The sequence below is a fragment of the Ambystoma mexicanum genome, chromosome 10, assembly GCF_040938575.1.
Source record: "Ambystoma mexicanum isolate Mex_15411 chromosome 10, UKY_AmexF1_1, whole genome shotgun sequence".
NCBI lineage: Eukaryota > Metazoa > Chordata > Amphibia > Caudata > Ambystomatidae > Ambystoma > Ambystoma mexicanum.
The window spans coordinates 1,356,521,151-1,356,546,577 of record NC_090932.1 but is presented as its reverse complement, the minus strand read 5'-3'; the positions used below and the strand labels follow the sequence as shown (position 1 = coordinate 1,356,546,577).

Genomic DNA, 25,427 nt, shown 5'->3' with positions numbered 1-25,427 from the left:
CAGATTCCACAAGCCTCGGAAACTTTGATACCAAAAGCTCTGGTCAGTGTTTGCTTGTGCTACTGTATTTTGGTACCTATCTTGTATACTCTATATTCTGTAACTCTTCTTGAGAGACGTCTGGCTGCTCAGCCACAGCTACCAGGTAAATCTGGGTGGTACAGACTGCTACCAATTGGGTTTACTGCCAACACCTGTAGTCTTAAGCCTTTTGCAGTGGTCCCTAAGGGAACTGCACAGGTTTCTGCCTAACAGTCCGGATACGTTGGCTGAATTGATTTCTTTGGTCCTCCAGATTGAGTTGCGACAACCCGAAAGGAAGAATGAACGAAGAAGACACAGGGTGGATTTTCTTCACCCAGACAGGTTACAACCCCTGCTTTTAAGCAACTCCCATCTGTGGAGGAACCTATGCAGGATGGGGCCGCGTGGGGTTCGTTAACGGCTACCGAGTAACAAAGAAGGAGAGAACAGGGCTTATGCCTGTATTGCGGTTCCCATGGTCACCGTCTTCGAGATTATCCTGAAGTCCAACTGAGGAACCCGGAAACTAGAGACCCTGATTCTGAAGGGATGCTGGATCAGGAGTCAAACAATAATCCCTTCATTAGTGTCCCTGTGTCTATCGAAGAAGCTGAGAACCAGTTCCTGGTTTTACGGCTTCACCTCTCGAATGGGACTATCCATTGGCACACTGGCCTTGATAGACTGTGGTGTGGCCATAATGTTTATGGACATCCAATGGGCTGAGCAATATCAAATAGTCTGGGAGGAAAGATCGACTAATCAACCAGTAGAAGGAGTTGGACGGCCCTTGAGCTCCGGTGCCATCACCAAGAAATCTAGAGAAATATGCATGCAGGTTAAGGACCATCAAGAAATGGTGTCTTCCGATATCATAAAGGCTGCCCATTTTCCACTGAAACTTGGCATCCCCTGGCTACGCAGATACAACCCTGTGATAGACTGGACAAGAAATCTGGTTACGTTTTCTTCAGACTTTTTTTTCGAGGCTCTTGTTATCTGGAAAAAGCTTACTCTTTGGTTAAAATGGCACAGGCTGAGGGCCCAATTGCCACCCCACAAGTGACCATTGACACTACAAAGTATTGAGCCTTTTACAAAGTATTTGAGGATTGACTACCAAGGAACTTACTCCTCATCATGCAGAAGACTGCTGTCGAAGTCATCCGAGACTCGGTTGTACCCTTTGAAAGGATGAATTCCATTTCATACCCAGAAAATAAGGCATTACGCAAATACCTGGACGACAACCTTATCAATGGCCTCATAAGGGAATCTAGATCGGCTGCTGGAGCTTCATTATTTTTTATTCCAAAGAAGGACACCACTGAATTGAGGCCATACATAGACTATAGGTGTCTTATCAGAGTGACCATCAAGGATCATTACCCCATGCCTCTTATAAAAGACATCCCGGAAGCGGTTCAAGGGGTCACTGTATTCACTGAATTAGACATACGAGGGACGTATCATCTGCTCCGAGTTAAAGAAGGCGTACAATGGAAAACAGCTTTCCAAATACCAAGTAATGCCCTTCGGATTGGTTAATGCCTCAGCGTTTTTCCAAAGATTTATGGATCACATGTTGTCCGATGTGCTTTTCTGTCATGTCATTATATACTTGGATGACATACTTGTGTTCTCAAAGGATCCCGAAGACCATCAACAACACTAAATGTATATACTGCTCGTATCTATGTAAACTGCCTATGCATTAACCGTATGTAGAATATTGTGCATTTCCTTGTGTAAATTTTGTAACATTCGTCAGTAATTGTTTCTACACTGTATCTGATCCTATTGTAACTTGTGAACTGAAAATTATCTGCATAATGCGCCCAGATACATCTGGGTTTGGAGCGCTATATAAATAAATAAACAAACAAAAACTTGCCTGGGGTATTACAGAGACTTGAAGACAAACAGTTTATCGTAAAACCAGAGAAGTGCCTTTTCGAAGTTACATCTGTACCGTACTTGGGTTTCATATTAACAAATCCGGGCATAGAGATGGAACCACCAAGGTATCTTCTATAACTACATGGCTAACTCCTAGATCTGTTAAAGATATTCAAAGAGCTGCCGGATGCTGCCCCCCATTGCCCTGTTCAAGATAAGCGTAATTTTGGCTGCTACCTTCTTACAACATCCAAGTCATGCGCAACCGCTCTTAGAAACAAGCGTCTCCGTTCGCGCTTCATGGTTGGGTGCTGCATTTCTATCACCCCGACCCTAGCCCGCAGGAACGCGCACCTAAGAGTCCGGAGCACGCAGCTCCCCCCATTTCAATATTCTCTACCAACTGCCCAGCCGATATGTTTCCTGCCCCTTCCACACGCTCAATGATGAACACAGGCTCACTGCATCTCCCTCAGCGACACGCCGGCACCCTTCTTCCCCATACTGACACGTAGCCTGCATCAGTGGGAAAGGCGCTGCTTTCTTCGTTTGCCGGTGCACTCCGTGCAGATAGACCTCTACATATTGGCGCATGCACCCAGTCTCGTTCATTGCTGGCACAGTCTACACAACTTCGTTACAATCGGGTCTTGTGTCCTTGTTACTCCATTGATTAAGGCGCTGCACCCAGTCTTGGCTCCCTAGGATTGGCTAAGCACCAGCCCACTACACATTCTGCCACAAGACGTGTGGAACTACCTCTCTTCAAGGCTTACTGCATCTACTGCTGCTATCCAGCCTGTGCCATGGCTGCAGCCCATTTACCTATACTGTTATGTGATGCTACTGATGCCACTAGCCCTGATGCCATGCCTGCAGCCCATTTACCTATACTGTCCTGTAATGTTAGTGATGCCACTAGTCATGTAAGCATGCATGCGGCTCGCCCACCACTCCTGCCCTGCACTGCTACCATTGCTGCGGCTCCTGCTACTAGCCAACCTTCCCTCCAACCTAAGGCCTCTGGCTCCCGAGTCCGCCACCCCCTCGCCCGTTTTGGATATCACACTTAAATGTGCGTTGGTCAACTCCCGCTCCCTACCAGCACATACCCTGGATGTTCATGACCTCATCATCAAGGACAATCTTGACCTACTCTTTTTATGCTAGACTTAGGTTAAAGGAGACCTCCGGCCCTACCCTTTCCCTTGCCGTCCCATGTGGCTACACTATATTCAGACAAGATAGGATCGGTCAAAGCGGCGGTGGAGTAGCTCTCATCGCCAAGGACACACTCACCATTACAAAAATCCAAGGGGAACTTGGTCAGAATTCAAACTACCTCTTACTCAAACTGAAGCTCTCCCCGAGTTGCACTATTGCCTTCCATCTTGTCTACCGCCCACCAGGCCCCTCCACTGACTTCCATGAGGCCCTTAACCATGCACTATCAGACAACCTCAAAATATCCTCCAAAGTCATACTCCTGGGTGACCTCAATCTAGGGCTCAACGACCCCAATGATGCCAATGCCTCCTCCCTGCAGAAAGCCCTATCCACCTTAGGGTTTACCACCCAAGCCATTTCTGAGCCTACTCACATTAAAGGTCACACACTTGACTGGGCCTCCCATTACAATTGCTCCCTCCTCGTCTCGGAAATGTCTCTGATTCCCTGGTCTGACCACTTTTGCATTAAATTTGACATCACCCTCAAGGGGCCTACTAAGGCTACCTTCCCTCTTCGTGAGAATCTCACGGAAGCTCACTAATTAGAATCTAGCCCCTTTACCTCCTGGTATCCGCCCTCTTGCCCCCTTTCCTTAACGACCCTGAGCTTTTGGCAACAGCTTTCAATAGGGTCATTACCCAAGCTTATTGCTCCACTCACCCTCAAAAAAGCCAAGAAAGCAAAGCACTATAATGCCTGGTTCACCCGGGTGCTCTGTCAATTTCGCTCGATAGAAGGGGCAGCACTTGCTACGTGGAAAAACAACCCTAATAAAGCCTCTAAAGCAGCCTTCAAGGTAATCTCTAAAGATTATAAAACTGCTATCATTCAGGCCAAAGCCGCCTATTTCAACTCTAGGATTGAAAATGCAAAATCTGGGACAAAATAAATATTTGCTGTTTCGAGAATTGGAGACTCCTTCACCCTCGCCTCCTACTCTTCTCAAGGATGAGACTTGGTGTAATAACATTCGAGCTGCCATGCTGGACAAACTTGATACTTTGCACTCCCAAAAGCTTAGCCTACCAAAAGGCTCTGTCTAACATACTGGCCAACAGTCACGATTCCTCCGCACCAGTGACCCATCACAGCCAATCGTCGGTGTTTGAATTGAAGGATATGAGCGAACCAGAAGTCATTGCTCTTCTCAAATCCATCAAGCCGTCTAACTGTAAAGGTGACTCCTGCCCCGCACAGGTAAGACTGTGCCTCACCCCATTTATCACTGCCTTCATTAATTCCTCCTTCCAGTCTGGCCATGTCCCAACTGGACTCCAGGAAGCGTGGGCCTGACCACTTCTAAAAAAGCCCTCCCTTGACCCACAGGGAATTACAGGCCCATTAACACGGTCCCCTTTCTTCTAAAACATTTTTGGACAAAGCAGCCTACCTGCAAGTCCAAATATTCCTTCAAGACAAACACCTTCTTAGTCTACGGCAGTTCGGGTTCCGGCCACGACATGGCGCCGAAACGGCACTGCTTGTTCTAAAAAAATCAAATGGATGACCTCAGAGACGCAGACAAACCTGAGCTCCTCCTTCTCTTAGACCTCCTTGCTGCCTTTAATCTGGTGGATCAGAAGATCTCTGCTATCATCTCTCCTCCGCTGCCAATTTCTTCCCGGGGGCCTGTGCATGGATAACTTTGTTTTCTACAGGAAAGATTGATGAAGGTTTTCTCTGAATCCTCATGTGCCAATCCTAGTCTCATTAAATGTGGGGTCCCACAGGGTTCTTGCATAGCTCCTACCCTCTACAACCTCTTCACAAGGCCCCTCTTCAAAATCCTAGATGCCCTGGGCATCTAATACACCAATTATGCAGATGATACTCAGGTGCTCATCCCCCTCTCGGGTGATTATCTTTCGGACCTGAACACCCTCAATTCCATTTACTCAACGATCCAATCCTGGATGGCAGAGAACTGGTTATGTCGCAACAGTGAGAAAACCGAGCTTCTGCTAATTGGTTCCCCTTCCACCCTGGGAAAACTGGACAAACAATACTGCTCCTTCACTGTTGATAACATCCCTATCGCTGTCTCCCAAGTCATCAAGACACTGGGCATGTACCTTGAACCCAAACTGACCATGGATAGACAGGTTAATGCAAGTGCTTTCTCCTCAACCCATCACTCCAAATGCCTTAATGCAGCCAGACCCTTCCTCTCCCTACATAATTGCCTCACCATTGCTAGGGCTATCATTGGGTCTAGGTTGGACTACTGTAATGCCCTCTTTGTAGGGACCTCCAGCAAGAATCTGGTCAAACTTTAACTAGCCCAGAACAACGCCTTGAGGGGCGCAACAGGCATTTCGCAAAGGGACCTTATCTCGGAGGTCAGGAGGCAGGTTCATTGGTTACCCGTCAAGGAAAGGATGGTCTTCAAAACCCTTGCCTTGACACGCATGTCTCAACAGCCTGGCTCCCCCCTATCTAGCTCAACGGATCTTCAGACATACACCATCTAGGCCGTTTCGGGTTGCCTACACTAACAGAATCAACATTCCTCTTACCCGAAGAATGCGTGCAGGTGGCTCCAACTTCCCAACTATGGCCGCCACCTTCTGGAACACACTCATCGCAGATTAGGTTGACTGACTCATGCAGCCTTCAGGAAAGCCATTAAGACTAGGCGCTTTGTTTGAACAGGCTTTTTTATCCTCTGTATGTATCTTTGTTTATTCATCTAAGTAACCGTCAACAACTGTATCATGCAACGTAACAAATTGTACCAAGCACTACTCTGTTGGGCCGCATTACCTTCCAGCTGAAAAAGGCGGTGCCATTCTTATGGAACAGACTTGCAGAACAAGCATTTCTGCCATAGGCGCAGTATTCAAACAACAAGGGATGGACTGTAAAGAACATCCAATGGCTTTTTATTCCAGAACATCGACTCCCAATTTAAAAGAACTACTCTGTGATAGAAAAATAACTACTGGCCAGTCGTGCGGCATGTATCGAATGGAGACACCTGTTGTTGGGGGCGGAACACCCCTTTGAAGTCCGTACTGACCATAACAATTTACAAGTCCTTCAGCAGATCAAGTTCAACAGCAGACGGGCCCGATGGGCCCATTTCTTCTCCCAATATGACGTCAGCATCATTTATTTACCTGGAAGTCAAAGCATGGTAGCAGATGCTCTTTCACAACAGATCATGGGAGAGGACACAGAAACTGAAAAGACTGAAAGGATACTACAAAACAAACTGGTGGTTTATACTCTTCAGCCATTTATCGATCGGCTCAAAGCAGCATATGGACATTTTCTGTTGTCTAAGCCTCTGAGGATTGTGCATCCTTTCGTCAAAAGGAGGGTTTTTACTTCAAGGATAGTCTAGAGATATCCTCGATTAGCCTACAGAAGAAGGTGCTCAAATTGGGACAAGATAACCCCACTGCCGGACATCGAGGGGTTACGTCCACACTTGCTCCTTTTTCGCACCTTTTGGTGGCCTACTCTGAGGAAAGATGTGACGGAATATATATCTACCTGTCCTGAAAACTTGCACAAGCTCCCGTTCCCATTGGTCCTTGGACGTATGTGTCCACAGATTTTGTGGTGGATCTTCCCCCTTCAAGGGAAAACAGCAATAATGGTCACCGTGGACTCATTTAGTAACATGGCACATTTCTCACTGTTACCGGGAATTCCTTCTGCTCCGGAGAGGACTGGTTTTCCTTGGACACATTTTTCAACTTCATGGCCTTCCTCTTTCTAAAACTACAGACATAGTCTCACAATACACTTCACATTTTTGGTCATCCTTATGCAAATTGTTGAGCATCGCAAGAGCATCCCCAGACCAACGGGCAAATGAAACGTCTGAATCTTACCATGGAACAGTATCTTCGTTGTTATATAACCCATACCATAGACAATTGGTCAGGAATGTTAGCCCTTGCAGAGTTTGCATTCTGCCACAAGGATGAGCCCTTTCTTTTGTTATCAGGTGAACACCCCAAAACACTGCCTATATCAGGGGTACCAGTTACCAACCTGCCATCGCTGGACACCCTGTTGGGACAAATTGCGGATAACCATAAAACTACAAAAGAATGCCTCCAAAAGTCCAAGTAAAGGTACAAGAAATATGCTGTCAGACGAGGAGAAGACCCGGAACGGACAGTAGGGGATAAGGTGTGGCAGTCAAACAAAATAATTTGCTTGTTGGCGTGGCCATCCAAATTGTCGCCTAGATATCGAGGACCATTCCTAATCACAACCAAGATTAATCCAGTGGCGTATAGATTGTGTTTACCGAAGTCTTGAAAGTGCATACACCGTGTTCCCACTCCTCCCTACTGAAGACGTAACATCCTGATCCTTTTCGGAGACCTTACTCTCGTACTTCCAGACCAACTCCAGTTGACACAGAACCTGAGTAATATGAGGTTGCTTCTCTGTGTGATTCACAGTATTATAGTGGGGCTTTACAATATCTGGTCCACTGGAAAGGGTATACTGCTCAAGAATGCACGTGGGAACCAGCTTCTCATATCCTTGCCCCAGCTCTTCTCAGACTGTTCCATTTTCGACATCCACGGAAACCATGACCGGATCAGAGAACGAGGGGTCATATGGCACAAGTGGAAGAGGACGTTCCTGTAGCCAGTTACGTTCTTCTTGCATGCTATGGGTGCCAGTTTAGTAGTTCCTGCAAGATGGCACCCAACATTGTTTATCAAATCTATGTGAGTGGTGCACGCTCAGTTGCAACCCTATGCTCTGCTCTCTCTGGGGTAAGACGCTAGTTACTTTTTGCATTCTTGCCTATCTACGTTTGTCCTCAGCCTTGATCCTGCCCACTTGCCTTGTATCTGTGTGCCTTTTGGAGCCTCTTTCCACATTGCTACTTTCCTATGATCCTGTTCATTATCTTGCGGCCGGATTGTGCTCACATTCGACCAACTCCACAGAGAGTTCCCTACATTCATCCGAGGATGTTTCTGCCCGAAGGCTTTTTACCGCCACAGTGTCTCTCTTGTTCTGTTCATAGAGGGAATACACCCTGGCGGCTCGGGAGGAGTAATCTTATCTTTTCTTTCAAAAACTATGGGAAAAGAAGAAGAAGAAAGGGCGAGCCACCAGAAAATCTCAGCTGGACATAGTTGAAGAACTCAGATTCAACAGGTGAGCCACGTGAGAGCTGTAGAGTCATTGCATCCCAAAGAGGTTCGCGCCATAGAACAGCATGTTGACCACCTTTGTCTGCACATCGGTGTGAAAGTTGGTGGCCTTGAGCGAACTCTTGCAGCGGAGGACCACATCATTACCCATCTGGCAAAAAACAGAATCTGCAATTTCGAGGGCAATGGCATGGTCAGAGGTGTAAGGAACTCATGGTGGCAACAGTAAAGACAGACACGTGATCACAGACCGAGGGTGTTTATTAAACTACATAGGTAGTTTGGAAAAATGCCTAATCTAAACCTAAATCTAAGATGGGAGCAAGCTTCAACCATCAAACAATAATAAGGCAGTCGAGTGGCGTCTTGTCAAAATAAAAGGGCCTACACTAAAAAAAAACTATTGCCAAACCTTTACACTAAACACAAAAAGAAGTGTGGGATAGTGTTCATAAGAAAGAAGGAAGTGTTCACAAATAATAAGTCGGGGTTTCCCCTTCCCCATGTTTTCAGCACGGGGCAAGGTAGGATTCTGGAGCACAGCACACACTCGAGCTTTCCCAGCACGAGCCAACAGTTCCGCTCTCAGCAATCAGGGCATTCAGTGAAAAAGTCTCTTGCCTCCAAGGACCTGATGTGTTTCAAAATAATAAACAGAAGTTATTTTCCATATACACGGCGGGTGAGGACCTTTCACCCCTGGATCCCCTCTTCCATGCTCTGATCTACAAAAAGTTTGTAATGATATCAGGACCTTCAGTAGTTAGGTTTTCTCGCTTCCGAGGGCCTGATAGGTTCAACATACCAAACCAGAAGTTCAACAAAAGTTATTTTGTGGTTGCACTTTGGGTGATGCTTCCTCACCCTGGGATCACCCTCTTCAGGGCTCAGACCCCTCTCGAATGTCAGCCTCCCTCGCTGAGGTTTATTACGGCTTCGCAACACAATTTCATCTGTGACATTCCCAAATCTTAATGTCCTTTTAAACAGTTCACTATGGCCATCCCTCTGCGGGGTTCACTCTGTCAACACACTGTATATCAGGACTTTAGACTTCACCCCTTATCGGCATCTCTCATTCGGGTTCACTCTTGCCATCTTTGTCAATCGCCTTTTTAAACAGTTATTACGATGCAGGATTCGTTTCCCTTAGCTTCACAATCATCTGTCGGTCAAAGACTTTCCACTGTACAGATGATTTACTGGACACCTGTATGACCACTTTGACCCCTTTCGCCTTTCCCCAAGCCTTCTGGTAACTGTAGTTTCAGCAATCAGGTAATCGCCCAGAGTTTCCTGAGTGAGCACCCACATGATGCCCGACTCCTCCGTTGCTGGTTTTCCCCTTTCTGGTATCAACAGTTTTGTCCTTTCACAGTTCAATTAGCCATTTGCTACTTTCGTTCAACATAGTTTGGTTTCTTATCGGCTCTCCCCTGGACTCACCGGCTGTGATGAACTGCTTGTCTTTTGTTCTCTCTGGAGTCAAGGTTGGTACCACGGAGACAAGCGTCTCTCCCCGGCTTGGTTATCAGCGGAGGAGGGCCCTGTGTACCATTGACATCTGCTGCAACACACGCTGGCTATTGTTCAGGGTCTTACGATTCCTTCTGTGGAGGTTTCACAGGCCTTGGTCGGAAAGGGCAAGGTTGCTTCTCTCATTGTCACCCTCTCGGTTTGTGCAGTCTTTCTCCTCCTCTTGAACTGCTGTGCTAAATTAGCTCTCTTGTTGTGTGTTCTGCCTTGCTCGTATTGTGCTCCTGTGCTCCATGTTTTATCTCTGTGGGGAAGGGAAAGGTCCGTCAGGTGGGTGCGGTTCTGGCCAACTGCCTGACTTTTCCTGACCCCTGCATTTGGACATGCCAATAAATGGCTCAGGTGTTAGTCTGTCGTCCTTCGTGATATGCAAAAGTGTTTGCGTCAGAAAAGGGGGGGGGGGTGAGTATGCTACGTGGTAGGTTGGGGAAAAGGTGTTATAAGAAGGGGGATACTGTATCTCACCCGTCAGTGTCCCAACCTCCACTCCCCGAGGACCCCCCTTCCAGGTGATGCTCCCTCACTGGTCCACCCCCAGGAACTGGATCCAATAGCGATGCCCGTGTCCTGGCCACCTGGATGACAGACCCCTGGGGACTAGTCAGGGAGACACTTTCAGGTTTCTCACAGAGGCCACCTACCCTTCTTGGAACAGAGCCAGGGCTTCAGTTTTCTTGTTGTTGGCAGGAATTCAAGGATTGGCCCCAACTTATACTCAACTCTCCGTCATACCTTGAAAGAATGGCAAGGGTGTTGGCGGTCTTGATCGTAGATGTCCCCATCATGATGATATGCTTGGCTGTTGCATCAAGCTTTTTACCCTCTTCGTCCGAAGGAACGATAGAGGAGGAAGATGGGTTGGAGGACCTCTTCCTGGCAGCGGCCGAGACCACAGAATTCCATAGTTCGAAAAGGAAACCTTCGTTTTTCTTTTCCCCCAGTTACTAGGCTGGAAAGCTTTGCAGCCCTAAAGATCATGGAATGGAAGGACCCGATCTCGTCCAGCAGAGGCGCCCTGGAGGGTGGTTCCCCATCCGGATGAACGTAATCATCAAAGTCATCCGTACCTTGCGTATCTGTTGTGGCAGGGTCAGTGTCTGCCTGAGCTGCTTCGCCCACAACAGGGGGCAGTGCAGTCGGCAAAGGCTGAGGAGTAACCGGGGCTGGATGAGGTGCTGTCGGCTGAGCTCAATAAGGTCTCAGAGGACTTCTTGTTGGGTCAGGAATGAGAGCAGTGGTAGCCGCTGCTGGATTTCTCAGCCACCAGTGTGTACAAGGTGGTCAAAATGTACAGAGACATATCTCTTGGTGCAGGTGCTGAGCCCAGAGTTGAAGGTGTAAAGGGATGGCGAGCTGGCACCACTTGCCAATGTACTGGCATAATGGGGTCAGGCTCCCCTTGGCCACTCTCCTGGTCAGAGTAGAAACCCTCCATCAGGTCCTCTTCCGAACTAGTGTAGTGCGCGTGAGACCTGCTGGGGGGGATAGCAGAGGTGCCAGGGTGAAGAGGTGCAGCCTTGGTGGGTCTAGGTAGGCATTCCTGAGCTGGAGGCATCTCTTACCAAATCTGAGCCCTTGGGGAAAGAGTCGATGGCTGGGCCTGCAGAGCAGGAAATGGTGCTGTCGTTGATGGGACTGTCGCTGGAACTGCAGGTGGTCAAGGTAGTAGGGATACTCTGGGCATGGTAGTGGTAATGATGACTGTCATGGATAAGCCCATTGGTGAGATGGAAGCCGTAGACTGAAGACCAGTTTTCGTAGATGGGGTCGACAATGAGGTACTCATCAATGGGGCAATGGACCTGAGTCGATGGCAGTGGAGTCGGCGAGGGATTTTTGGACGACTTTTCCTTTTTGTGCTTGGCTGCTGGCACCAGCGATTTTCTCGCGGTCCGAACCTGCCTGCCAGTAAGCAAACCGTTGACCAACCCGGTGATGGCAACAATCCTCTCTCCAATCTGGGTCCCGCAGCCACAGCGACCATTGACTAAGGCGGCGTTGGAGCGTGTAACAAGGTTACCTTCTTTTGGATCTTCATAAGGGAAGCATCCTCAAAGGACCTCAACCACTTTGTCAGAGGGAGCATGCTCCTTTGTTCCTGCCGGGCCCTACAAGAGGCATGACTACGCCCGTGAGCCGCTTCAGAAGCCTAAATAAAATTGTTTTTATTTTGGTCATTTGTATGGTGCCTATACACCAAGTGTTTCCATGCAGCACTAGACAAGATTGGGGGCGAGGGGAGAATAACATGGGATTGACAAAGTAGAGCAACAGAAAACGGTTATATTGGCCTTGTGACTATCCTACCATGCATGTTCATGAACAAGAAGCTAAGTGCAGGGGGAAGAGGGTAGAGGGGGGAAGAGGGTAGAGGGAGAAGTGCAGGCATAGGGTGTCCTCAATGGTTGGGCCGGAAAGTGCTGGGCAGGCCAAGGTGGCAAGTGCCAGGAAGAAGAGGGGAGAGGGAGGATGAGTGCGGTGGACAAAGAGGACTAGGTTGGGCTAGTCCGGGTAAGGGTGCCCGAGGGCAAGTGCTAGCAAGGGATGCTGGCAGGACTGGTAGGGTTGGTCTAGCCCCTATATGCGTCTGAAGGGACCAGGACCCAGTCCCAGCGGAAAGGTTAGCACAGGAGGGGGCGAGGAAAAGAAGAAAAGGAAAGTCTTGAGAAGTTTTTCTGGAATTTAAGAAGATCTGGCTCAAATCTGAGAGGAGGTGAGAGGCCGTTCCAGAGGGAGGAGCCATTTGAGAAGAGGGAGCCACCTCCCACACTCTGCTTGGAGAAAAGTTGGACCTGCAGAGAGTTGGAGCCAGAGGACCGAAGGACTCTGACCCGGGAAGTATTTAGGGCGAGAAAGCTGTATGTAGCGAGGTCCCAGGCCCCAGATAGCCTTGTGGATGATGTAAAGGGTCTTGAATTTGATCCTTGTGAACACCGGGAGCCAGTGGAGAGATTTTAGGCAAGAGAGATGCAGTGCCTGGGGTTGAGGCCAAGGATAAGTCTTGCAAACCTACTCTGGATTAGTTGAAGAGTGAAGGGAGGAAAGAGGCAGATTGAGGAAGAGGCTGTTGCACTAGTGCAGACTAGAAAGAACCAGGGCTCTGGAGACGTTGAGCTTCTGGGGGAAGATGAGTAGAGGTAGAATGCCCCTGAGGAGGTGCAGCTGAAAGTTAGACTTCTTGGCAAGGTCTGTGATATGTGGAGAAAAGGAGAGAGAGAGGAGTCAAAAATGATCCCAAGTGTTTTGCCTCACAAGTGGGTGAGGGGAGTGGATCCAAAGAGTCAAGGCAGAGTGTGTGGGGGGGGGGCAAAGAGCAGGCATCCCAATGAAAAGCATCTCTGTCTTACTGGCATTAAGGCAGAGATCATTGGCAGAGCACCATGCCTGAATAGCAGTTAGGCAGTCAGCTAAGAGGGAGGAGGAGCAGGAGGAAGTAGAGGATGGCAGCTTGAAAGAGCTGTGCGTCACCTGCAGAACACCGGAAGTGGAGTTAGAGGGTGGGCCAAAGGGGCCAGGTAGAGGCAGAAGAGCCATGGCGATAGGTTAGAGCCCTGCGTGATGCCTCAAGTATAGAGACAGGGGGAGGAGGAGAGAAAATGACCCATTTGCACTTGGGATGGTCTGTCTGAAAGGAATGAGGTAAGCCACGCCAGTGCCCCATCTGTGATGCCTACAGTATCATGGCAACGGTTTATGAGGCTGGAGTGGTTCAAAAAAGACGGAGTGTTAGAGTCCAGATTAGAGAGTAGGTCTTTACAGGTGTTCAGGAGAACAGTTTCCGTGCCTCTGGCTGCCCTGAAACCAGAATGGTGGTCGAGGCAGCCAGCTGTTTCGGTGTGGAGCGTCAGTTGGTGGATGACCAACTTTTCCATGAGTTTGCCCAAAAAAGGGTTGATGCAGATAGGGTGATAGTTAGCCAGGCAAGAAGGGTCTTCAGATGGCTATTTAGGAGAGGGTGCACAAGAGAGTGCTTAAGAGGTTGAGGGAAGGAGCCAGTGGCAAATGAGTGGTTGTGCAGGTCAGTGAAGGCTGGGGTAGGGGCAATGTTGTCCTTGATGGTTCTGGAGGAGCAGAGAAGCACCCGTTTAGAGGAGACTTTCATAGAGCGGACAACTCTAGAGATACCATCTGGTGCAATCGGAGAGCAAGAGGAGAGTAAGGGGGAGCAGAGGGGGGCCAAGGGAGGGGAGAGACGGTGGGGTGGGCGGAAAGCAGGTGACAGGACAGGATGTCCAGAGGTTTGAAGGTGAAGTAGGCGGCCAATGCAGAACAGAGAGCCTGGGAGGAGAAGAGGAGAGGAATGCGGAAGTATTGGCCAGTTCCTTGCAGATTTTAAACAGTTCAGCCGTGTTATTGGTGGCTCCAGAGATAAGGGCTTGGACATGAGCCCTCTTCTTGGAGCAGATGGCGAGATGATATTGCCTTTGGAATAGGCGGTAGGCCAGTTTGTCAGAGGAGGAATTAGATGCTTGCCACTTCCGCTCTGCAGCTTGGCACTTGCATTTCAAAGCTGCCAAGTCAGAATCATACCAATAGTTGCATTGGGAGGCAGGCTTCATGCGGATCCAGGCAGGCCTTTCCTTCTTCGATCCACGCCACCAACATCCTATGGCGATCCTTCTGTGTCTTGGAGGACAAGGCCTGGAAAATCAAACATTCATCTGCATCATGGTCGGGGTGGAGGCAGTAGATGCATCTGAGGTGCCGATCTTCGATGAAGGTGATCGTTAGGCCTCACTTCTCTCAAGGCCCAGAAGAGACTTTTCTTTGTGGCATCCGCCATGGCATTGGAAAAGAAGGCCCAAGCATGGGCCTGTGGTGACAATGACTCGGAGATCCAACTATGGACTAAGGATCTCCTACTGGTAACCGGCCCACCCCCGCCCCCCCACCAGTAGCCACAACGTGACTGAAGACGAAGAATCGAGGCGATTTCTCACAAAAATAGGCAGAAAAACAGCAAATTGTCAGAGAACTCCCATCATGAGAAACATGCATTAAAAATCTGTAGATGGCTACCAGGGGTGGAGCTTAGGACAAGTGTCATTTGCTGGGGCAGTATGACCCAAAGTGACACTGATAGGCTATACAAGCGATGAGCAGTTTTTACCTTAAAGCTCAAATGCCTTAATTGTACTGAGGATTCCCAGCCAGATGACAGGGACTATTCATGAGCATTTGAAGCCATGCAGGACCCCAAGATGGAGAAGTACTGCTGTGGAGAGCGCGAGAGAAGAAAGAACTTTAAGCTAGAATCATACACCTCTATCCAGACTACTTAGATGCCCAATATGGCTGTGTCACGTAATGTAATGAATGCAACATTTATTAGCTGGAATGTGAGAGGTATCAAAGCCTGCAAGTTACTGGCACACGTTTAGAGGCATGGCGCCCACGTAATGTTTCTACAGGAGACGCATGCCACTAGGGCTCAAGCTGGTGCATTTGAACAACACAGGGGCTACTGTGGCGGTGTGGGGGTCAAACCAGAGGTTCTGCACATCTTAATCTTCCCGGCCCAGAGGGGTGATGATACACGTACATGGATGACGACGGTTTCTGGAGCTGGGCACCAAGATTGATAGACAAGGCTGATAAGGAGCTGTTCGCTTAAGTATAGGATACCCCACGGCCGCAGTGATCTGGGTAGGCAACATGAACACTGTTCTAGATGTTGCACTTGATTGCACGGGTAGATCGCACAGAGGGTTGACAAATGCAGGCATATAATTCTGCAGACATGGACTACCTGGATGCATGGACAAAATAATACATGTTGTACCAAAACTGACGTGTGGCCTACCATCATCCCAGACACTAAATATGGTTCAGACATGGGACATCCTCACCAGAACTCTCAGACCACTCCCCCGTCAAACTGGTCTTAAACCTTGCAGGGGATGAGGCCACAAACTTTCATGGTGGTTTAAACTGTCTGCACTGTCAGACCCATTGTTTGCTATTAAAATTCATGACCAAATGGCTCAATACTTCGAGCACAACATTTGGTCCGTCCCATCCATCAGCTCTTTATGGTAGGCTTTTAAAGTGTTCGCGTGGGGGATCACCAGGTCTACTGAATGCAGCATCCTAAAAAAATAAGGAATGATATGTTAATGTTAATGTTAAAGGACATTTGTACCGCACACTATCACCACCGTAGTGGTCCCTTGGCGCTCTGAAATCCATAATATGGCGATCCGGCTCAAGGTGCTGGAGACCAGAGGTACTGTGGCGCCCACACCAAACTTCCAATTTGAAATTATAACTGTAATAGATACTTTGCGTGAAGCGGTGCAAAGGGAACTAACATTCCTGGATAGGCCACAGATGGGCAGACGATATGGCAAGGTGGGTAGACACAGTAAACTATTGGCCAAGCTGGTTAGGAAAGAGTGGTCGCAACATGATCCCATTCATGCTATGTAAAGAGGGGACCGTACTGATCTCCAGCACAGATATAAATTACACATTTTATCAGTTTTATTCAGAACCTTAAAGGCCGAGGCAGGAAGCTGCCAATTCCAAAATGGAGCACTACCTAGATGGTATCAAGATTTCTCTGCTCTCTGGTGAGGCCCGCTCCCTATTCGAAAGTTCCATGTCGCAAGAAGAAATTAAAAGGGCCATCTGCGAGTTGCCCAATGGTAAGGCACCCAGGTTGGACGGACTAGGGTCTGAATTCTATCATGCGTTTTGGGACCTATCATCTCCATCTCTTAAGGTCTGGGAGGAATGCCTTTCAAAAGGGGCACAACCTGAATCATTGCGAGAAGCCATAATAATTCTACTTTAAAACCTGGTAAGAGAAAAGAGGAATGTCGCCCCTACCTCCTATTATCGATTAATGTGGATGTTAAAATGTATGCCAAAATAATAGCAACTAGGTTTTCACCCCTTATGCTTCATCTAATACACCCAGGGCCAGCGTGTTTTATCCCGGGATGCTCCACAACGCAAAACCTGCACAGACTCTTTCACCTGCTGTCCAGAGTAGACCCATAGGTACATGCAGTGGCATTCGCGCCAGAATGTCTTTGATTGTGTCCTGGCCGTTCCTCTTCAAAATCCTGGAGAAATGCAAAGTTCAAACGACATGCTCTCCTTGAACCTCCATTTGGACCAGGGCTCGAGGCAGTGCTCCCTTCCCCTCACCCCCCCCACCCATCTACTATTCACATCGGTGGTAGAACCATTTGCAGATAAATTCCAACTTTGGGGCATTAAGTTAGGGGACACCCCTTAAACTATATCACTTTACGCAGACTATATCCTCTTGTTCGCAAGAGATCTAGAACAGAGCATAGATCAAATGATCCAAGTGGTGACTGATTTCAGTAATCTGCATCAATAGAGCTAAATCTGAAGTGTTTCACATAACTCCTAAAAACAAAAAGCATGAGACCCACAAATATGGGCGGACTCAAATGGCCAGCAAATAGCCAGACACCTCACTTAAATGCTTGGGTATATTATTTCCCAAACGTGAACATGGGAGTCATTAACTATGTAGCGCATGTGATCCAAATGCAGCTGAAATTGACGAGATGAAGCAAATTACCAGTGTCACTCCTTTAGAGGATCGTGCTTTCCAAGCTGCTATGTATGTTCTCGAACATACCGTTATGGCCAGGAAGAGCCTTTTTCATCGAATTGGGGAACCTGTAAACAGGGCCCAATTACAATGAAATGGGCAGACTACACACTCCCCTAAAAGTCTGGAGGACATGCAGCTCCTAATTTCTAACTATACTACATGGTCATGCAGGATCAGGTTGCAACATACTGTTTTGGGACGGATAAGCCCATCCCCACGTTAAACTGGAAACTTGTGCCGCTAACAACGCCAATCTAAAAACTCTACTGCTTAGTGACTATTATAAACAGGACAATCGTGTAGACCCAGTGGGTTCCACACTTCTTGAATGGAGGTAAAATGTTCAGACGGATGGAGATTCTTGCCTCGCATGATAAAAACTTAACTCTGACACAATCCGGCCCCAAGAACCACCATGGACAGCAGGGGCATCGTAGACTGGCAGGCAGCACAATTTAACACGCTAGGTGATATGTTTGTGGAGTGTCAATTCATTGATTGGAAAGAAGTCAGGGCAAGAATTGCATCATTGCAAATATTACAATACAGATGCATGCTAGATTCATTCAGGGCACACTGGCCTTCTTTTCCATTGGAACCCTCTCCTCTATGCAGGTTTGTCACACAAGTAATTCTGCAGGGGTGAGGGGAGGAGTATCTGCCTTATACAACCTAGTACAACAGAATGCCTCGCAGATGAGAATCAAAAGCTAGATGCAGATTGAGTCAGGACTTGCAGATGGGGTTCACAGATGAGCAGTAGTCAAGCGTGTGTAGACTAACGAAAGTAGTGTCTTTCAACTCCAAATATAGGTACATCTAATTTTAAATTCTTAACCAACTTTATTATGCCCCAGCCAGAATCAAACCATCCAATTCAGAATGTGAGGTCAGATGCCCCAGGTGACAGACCCCTGATGCAGACTTGCTACATGTTTTGGGCATGCCCAATGCTGAAGTCATACTGGCCAGGGGTGTGCAAGATCCTATCGAACATCACTGGTTTTCAGGTAAAAGCAATTGCCTGTGCATGCATGTTTGGAGTTGTGGGCAAAATGTCTAATGTCACCCGTAGATTGTTCAATCTTGGGCTTTTGTTAGCTAAATGATGTACATTATTGAAATGGAAGGAAAATGTACCTCCCACGGCCAATGTGGATGTCAAATATGATATAGTCAATTTATTTGGAAGAAGTGTATGCTACCCTTCTTCCGGCGAGATGTTGCCCCAAACATATATATGGGCTGCTCTTAAGGACTAAATGCAAAAACTGGCTGATAGCCAGCAAGGCCGAACAACCGACTAGTTATGGCTTAACCACTGGTACACTTTGTATATGCCCTGTCGTCTAGTACATTAATTTGCTCAACCACAAAAAAGGAAAAATGTATATAGGAACATTCACCTGTTTTTATGGAATAGAGTATGCAAGCCTAGTAAACAGTATTATTATACTTTACTGCCCAACTTTAGTTATATGTAGTTATATGATTGTTCTGTGTGAATGTAATACAAATAAAACCCCCAAAGTTCTTAACGTCTAAGCCCTGCTGCCTAACCTTACGGAGTTTGGCTAGATCAAAGTGTAGAGAATTGGCTTTTTTCACAGCTGGTCTTGTGGAACATAACTTCATCGGATCTTTCATCCGATTTGGCTGTCTTCTTTTGTAAAGTTTCAGCCTGTTTCAAACCCTTGGTTTTTTGGAATGTGTAGCCCTTATTCCTGAAACAGTTTTCCAGAAGTTTACATTCTTGTTCAAATTTGTTTTGTTTTTGGCAGTTGTGTCTGGCTCGGGTATACTCTCCCAAGGGAATGTTCTTAATTGTGGTACCGTGATGACAGCTTTTGGCATGCAGTATTGAGTTGGCCTCGGTTTCCTTTCTGAAGGTCCAAGTTTCCAAATGGTTGTCTTCAGCTTTGATGGTCAGAGCAAGGAAGTTGATTTGGTTTACATGATATTCCCCTGTGAATTCTATATTGAAATAGTTCCGGTTCAGTCTATTCGTAAATTCTACGAACAGATCCTCTGTTCCTTCCCAAATGAGCAGAATACCATCTATGTATCTTTCCACAATTTTATTTTTCAACCAAAGGCTTGGTCTTGATAGACTATTTGATCTTCTAGCATGCCCATAAAAAGATTTGCTAGGGCTGGGGCATTTTTGGTCCCCATTGCTACCCCCTTCATTTGTTGGTATATGCAGTTGTTAAATGTAAAGATATTTGAGTTATAAACGGTCTAGTATCTATACAATTACAAAAGGAAAAAGTTTGGAATAATAGCCATGATTTGAGAAAGGCTTTGAGAGCCGAAACACGTGTTATCAACAAGGGCACACTTGGAGGGGCGTGGCCAGCATGCGAGCGGGCAGGACGTGTGTATGGGGCGACAGATGCTTCAGGTTGGGTGGAGTATAGGGTGGGGGCTGGAGGGTGTGAGTTGTGGTGTTAAAAGTTATACCAAGTTCAAGAAGTACATGCCAATAACTCCCTCGCGTTTGACCCGCATGGAACGAAAGAGCAAACAAGTCCCGACACTGAACCAACAGATGCACGATCCAGCTCAATCTCGATCCGGGTTGGTGGATCATGTAACACTCTTAGATATACAACATACTGACACCACACATGCACAAGTCACATGGCACAGAACACCAACGTAGATAAAAGCAGAGCCATCCGGGTGATGACATGGAACGTTAACGGGCTCGGTAATAGTATTAAAAGACGCCTAGTCCTACAAGCACTGAACCGTCACTCACCGGATGTGGCCTTCTTAACAGAGACACATCTGGCGGGCACAAGATGCACACTGTTTAGTCGCACAAACTACCGACAAGCCTTTCATGCCGGATTCACCACTGGATCACGTGGGGTATTGATCCTAGTACATAAAAGACTCCCCTATAGCCCCACTGCAGTCACCCAGGACCAGGGAGGTAGATATGTACACACGATAGGAACCCTGTGGGAACGCACCATCTCTATGATCGCTGTATATGCGCTGCCTAACCTCCTAACCCCCCTGACTAACGATATTACACCCCTAATTGTTGACAACACTGAAGGCCTCACGTTGATTGGAGGTGACTTTAACGAAGTCATGAACACAGAGTTGGATAGGACACATGTACGATCCAGAAACCTAGATATATGCACTAAACTTGCCACATTTACCAATGCACTGGGGTTACATGATGCATGGAGATCCCTACATCTCAATACAAGAGAATACTCGTACCACTCCGGTGCACATACTTCGTTATCCAGGTTGGACTACTTCTTCCTACCAATGTGTAACATTCATGAGGCGTGTGATGCACAACTGCTCCCCAGAGGTATTTCAGATCATTCCCCACTCATGTTAACGATTAAGACCAGCAGACCACTCCCCCCGCCCAGTTGGAGACTGAATGGTTAATACCTGGGGTTTCCCGAACTGGTGGAACACATACAAAAAGTTACTGAAACATACTTTGAAATAAATACTGACTCTGTGGACATCCCAACAACGCTATGGGAGGCACTAAAAGCAGTATTGAGGGGTGAAATCATAGCCTGGACTGCAGCCCACAAGAAAAAACACCCTGAAGCGATACGTGCAGCTGAAGCCAAGGTACGGAATGCAGAATCTGCTCACCTGGTCCATGACCTCCCCGAGACACAACGTGCACTGCAGTTAGCACAGAAACAGCTACAGCATACAGCCTTAGACAATGCAAAACAAGCGCATGCAACAATGCAAGCGAAAATATATGAAACTGGGGACAAAGCGGGGAAAATTCTGGCGTGGTTGGAGCGCAGGGACTTAGGCCTCACTCAAGTTAGGAAACTAACGACAGAAGAGCAAGACCCGCTAGTAACAGACCAGGACATAGCGGAGGGATTTGCTAAATATTACGCTGAACTGTACAGTGCTCCGCTTGCACTGCCACTGACCGCTATATTAGAAGAAATCACCCTTCCTACCCTAGACGAACAACAGGCGGCCCTACTAGAACAAGAAATTACAGAGGAAGAAGTAACCTGTGGAATGTCAGAACTTCAGTCAGGGGAGACCCCAGGCCCGAACGGTTTCCGTGTCGAAATATGGAAGAAAATAGGCCCGAACGTAATCTCTCCACAACTACTGCGCCTCTTTCAACACTCACGCTCGCAGGGTTGCCTCCCCCCAGACCTCAGAAAAGCTACAATAATAGTTTTGCCCAAAGCAGATAAGCCACCTGACAAGTGCAGGTCCTATAGGCTCATCTCTCTTATAAACTGCGAGGCCAAAATACTGGTGAAAGTACTGACCAATCGGCTGCAGCGCGTCGTACACACACTAGTGCACCCGGACCAATGCGGCTTTATGCCACAAAGATCCACCAGGCAAAATATATATAGATTACACACAGCACTAGAAAAAACAGCTACCAAACCCCTTAGCCCTGCTGTCCATAGATTTCGAGAAGGCTTTCGACTCTGCGCACTGGGAGGCAATTTGGGAAATTATGTGACGTATGGGCATAGACCCTTACTACATGAGTTGGGTTAAACTATTATACCACCTTCCAGTGGCAGTAACAAGAGTGAATGGGGATACTTCCGAACCCTTCCAGCTAGGTAGGGGCACACGACAAGGCTGCCCCCTGTCAGCTTTGATTTTTGCATTAGCAATCAAACCTTTAGCAATCCTGTTAAGATCCACGCAGACATGGAGTGGCTTCAGGTGGGCGGACAGCTGGGAAGACAGTGTGTCTTTATACGCGGATGATCTGTTAATTTATCTGGCGGACCCGCGAGTTTCCTGCCCCTCGTTGTGTCGCATTTACTAGAGAGATATGGCGCGTTCAGTGGACTCCGCGTCAACTGGTCAAAGTCCATACTATTCCCGGTGAAACATATAGACATTGCGGTACCAGATGTGTGCCCCTACCGTACTGAAAGGGAACAATTCAGATACCTCGGTATACAAATCACACACAAACTAACAGACTACGTGGGGAAAAACTTACATCCAGTGGCGACCAGGTTCAAGGATGATGTTCGCCACTGGATGTCTCTACCCCCTCACATTACTGGGTCGCGCGGCGCTCTTCAAAATGATGGCCCTCCCCCGTTTTCTCTACGTGCTACAAAATGCACTACTATCAATAGCACCCAATGAGTTCCATAAGATAGATCAAACACTTAGGAAGTTGTTATGGAAAGGGGGGCACCCACGAATGGCACTTACTACCTTACAAAGATTCATATGGGAAGGCGGGATTGGGCTCCCCCGGCTACAGACCTATTACTGGGCCAGTCAAATGGCAATAGTGAATGACAAACTGCATGGGGATACCACTCTACCGCATAGTGTAATACTAGACACCGACGTACAAGAAAGGCCCATCATGAGCTTCCTGTACCGGAAAAAAGAGCGACCCGCTGACCCATCCATGTTGTCACATATAACCCTGGTCTGGGCAGATACACATAAATAGCTAGGTTGGGATAAAAAACTAACTCTAGCACAACCAATCTGGAACAACAGACATCTCCCGGAGGTGAACAAACTCCCTAAATGGCAAACATGGGCCCAACTAGGTATTACAAAAATTGGCGATGTGATGAAAGAAAATGTAATAGTAGCATTTGCGGATCTAGCTGCCACCTTTGCACTCCCCCCCCCAGCGAACAATACCACTATATCCAGCTCAAACATGCGCTGTAGGCCCATCTCCCTGAACTGAGTGACATACCCGATTATTCTCCACTAGAACGCAATGTATTCCCAGAATTGCTTACACAGAAGGTCACATCGACTATGTACAGTGCTATTAACTCCTTTGCTACGAAAGAGCTGTCGAACCTGAAAGCCAAGTGGGAGAGGGAGGTGGGTGATATACTCCCAGAGGAATGGGTGACTGCGCTGATGTACCCCAGAGAATCAACTATCTCCTCCAGGCTTAGATTGATTCAACTGAAGATACTACATAGGATTTAATACCCGAGGGTGGCACTGTTCAAGTGGGGAAAGGCTACGAATCCATACTGTTTGCGATGTAAGAGGGAAGAAGGCTCCTATTATCATATCCTGTGGGACTGTGCCATCGTTCAACAATACTGGCAACAGTGCTGTGAAGACTGTCAAGGGTAATGGGCAAAAGGATACTTGCAAATGCAAAGCAATTATTGCTGGGGATAGAAGGAGACACCGATCTAACGAGGTATGAAAGAGTACTCTTATCTACCACCACTGCGATACTTAAAGGGAACATAGCGCAACTTTGGGGCTCCGAGAGGCCACCGAGACTTGAACAATGGATCACAGACGTGGATATATGCATCGCGATGGAAAAGAGTCTATACTGCCAGGGGGTGCCCAGAAAAAGCGCAAAAGATATGGCAAAGTTGGGAAGAGGCGCACTAAAAGTGGTTATAATATTGTATCGTTACGCTATCCAGAGACTTGCAGATGGACTGGCGGGTGTAATGCAAAAGGGACAAATGTTGGGGCATGTTTTGCAGCTCGTTGGTAAGGGACCACAGCGGGGAGTTGTTGGCGGGCGGGTATGGGAGGTTTTGTTTACCCCACTGTGTGGGGCTGTATAATTAATGTTTTCAAAAAACAATAAAATGTGGTATTAAAAAAAAAAGGGCACACTTCTGAATAAAGTTGATTTTTTGACCAATGTGGCGCAGAAGTTCTGTAGTTTTTTTCACATTTAAAATAGATCAAAGTGCATTTTCCCAGTTCATCATAGGGTAGCCTCTCAGAACCCTGCCTCAGGGCTAGTTCTGAAAATCCATCTTAAAAGGTATCAACAGTTTAACCTTAACAGCCATTTTAGTGAAAAATTCAATGGGCACAAGCCCTCTTTTCATTAACTACTTAGTGATTCAAGCATACAACCCTTGTATACAGAGAGATTTGTCACAATCTGTAGTCATTCATATGTTTCCCCTAGGAACTCTAATTGGGATGTGTGTCCATTTCTCCTTAGGGGTATTTCAAAAACACAATAGGAGTGTACCAGGCTGTCCATTTTGAAATGATAAACGATTTGAAAATGTCTAAGGTTTTTCTAGGTTTTAATAATGTGCTTTGCTCAGTAAGACCAATGCAACATTCTTATTAGGAATACAATATATATTGGAAATGATCATTAGAAATTAACATTGTAAATTGGCTCTGTTAAAACATATTACAATGTTAGTACAATTAAATAAGTTCCTACCCTCATCCCCTCAAATCGCTTCCCTTTCTGAAAATACACCATTTTGTGTCTCTAAATAGGTCCTTCCTTTCTTAGAAGATTCGCTCTAGGATTTAAACCAATTATGTTTCTTCTGAGAGCACCAAGGCAATAAAAATGCTGTGTGCCTGCCACTGATTAGCTAGTAGTGGTACAGAGCCCACCTGTTTGTTACAAGATGCACAAACCCTACGTATTAACAATAAAAACAGTTTTATAGCCTGCAACATATCCTCGCGATACTAACAGGGTCTGTCAAAACACCAGCTACTTATCTCCCACCCCAGCCTCACCTCCTGCAGGGCCTACAAGCCTCAACTTCCTTACCCTGGCAATGCATCCTTAGTGTGATGCTGATAATCCTGCATAGTGCAAGCGATGACAATGTAGATCTCCAAATACCAGGCCGATCCCCACATCAGGGCAAGTCTCGCTCATTCTAATTTTAACCATGAACATGGCACGTCCTAACCTCACTTCCTTAAAGATCTATTTATTTTCTCCAGTCTCGCCATCAGCAATGGCTAGTGTGACTCGAGCAAACATGCACTTGACAATGCGAGAGGTTGACAGCAAGCGCTAGATCAACATATTATACTATGGGTGCAGCTAGTTTTGTTAATTTACATTGAAGAAGAAAGAACACTTTGAGAAGCAAACAATTTTGGTGAAACAGCACAATGAATTCCAGGATCAGAGATGCCAAAATGTGAAAAATCCATACAATCTCGATTACCAAATTTCTGCTCTCAATTAGAAAACTCTGACTATTTTTCACTTT

At 47.0% G+C, this 25,427-nt stretch overlaps 1 protein-coding gene across 1 annotated transcript in view; it reads right to left on the bottom strand.

Annotated features, from left to right (window-relative positions):
- The window catches only part of HPS4 (HPS4 biogenesis of lysosomal organelles complex 3 subunit 2), a 951,717-nt gene that overhangs the window by 560,919 nt on the left and 365,371 nt on the right, over nucleotides 1–25,427 (bottom strand). The gene's annotated exons all lie outside the window — the stretch shown is intronic.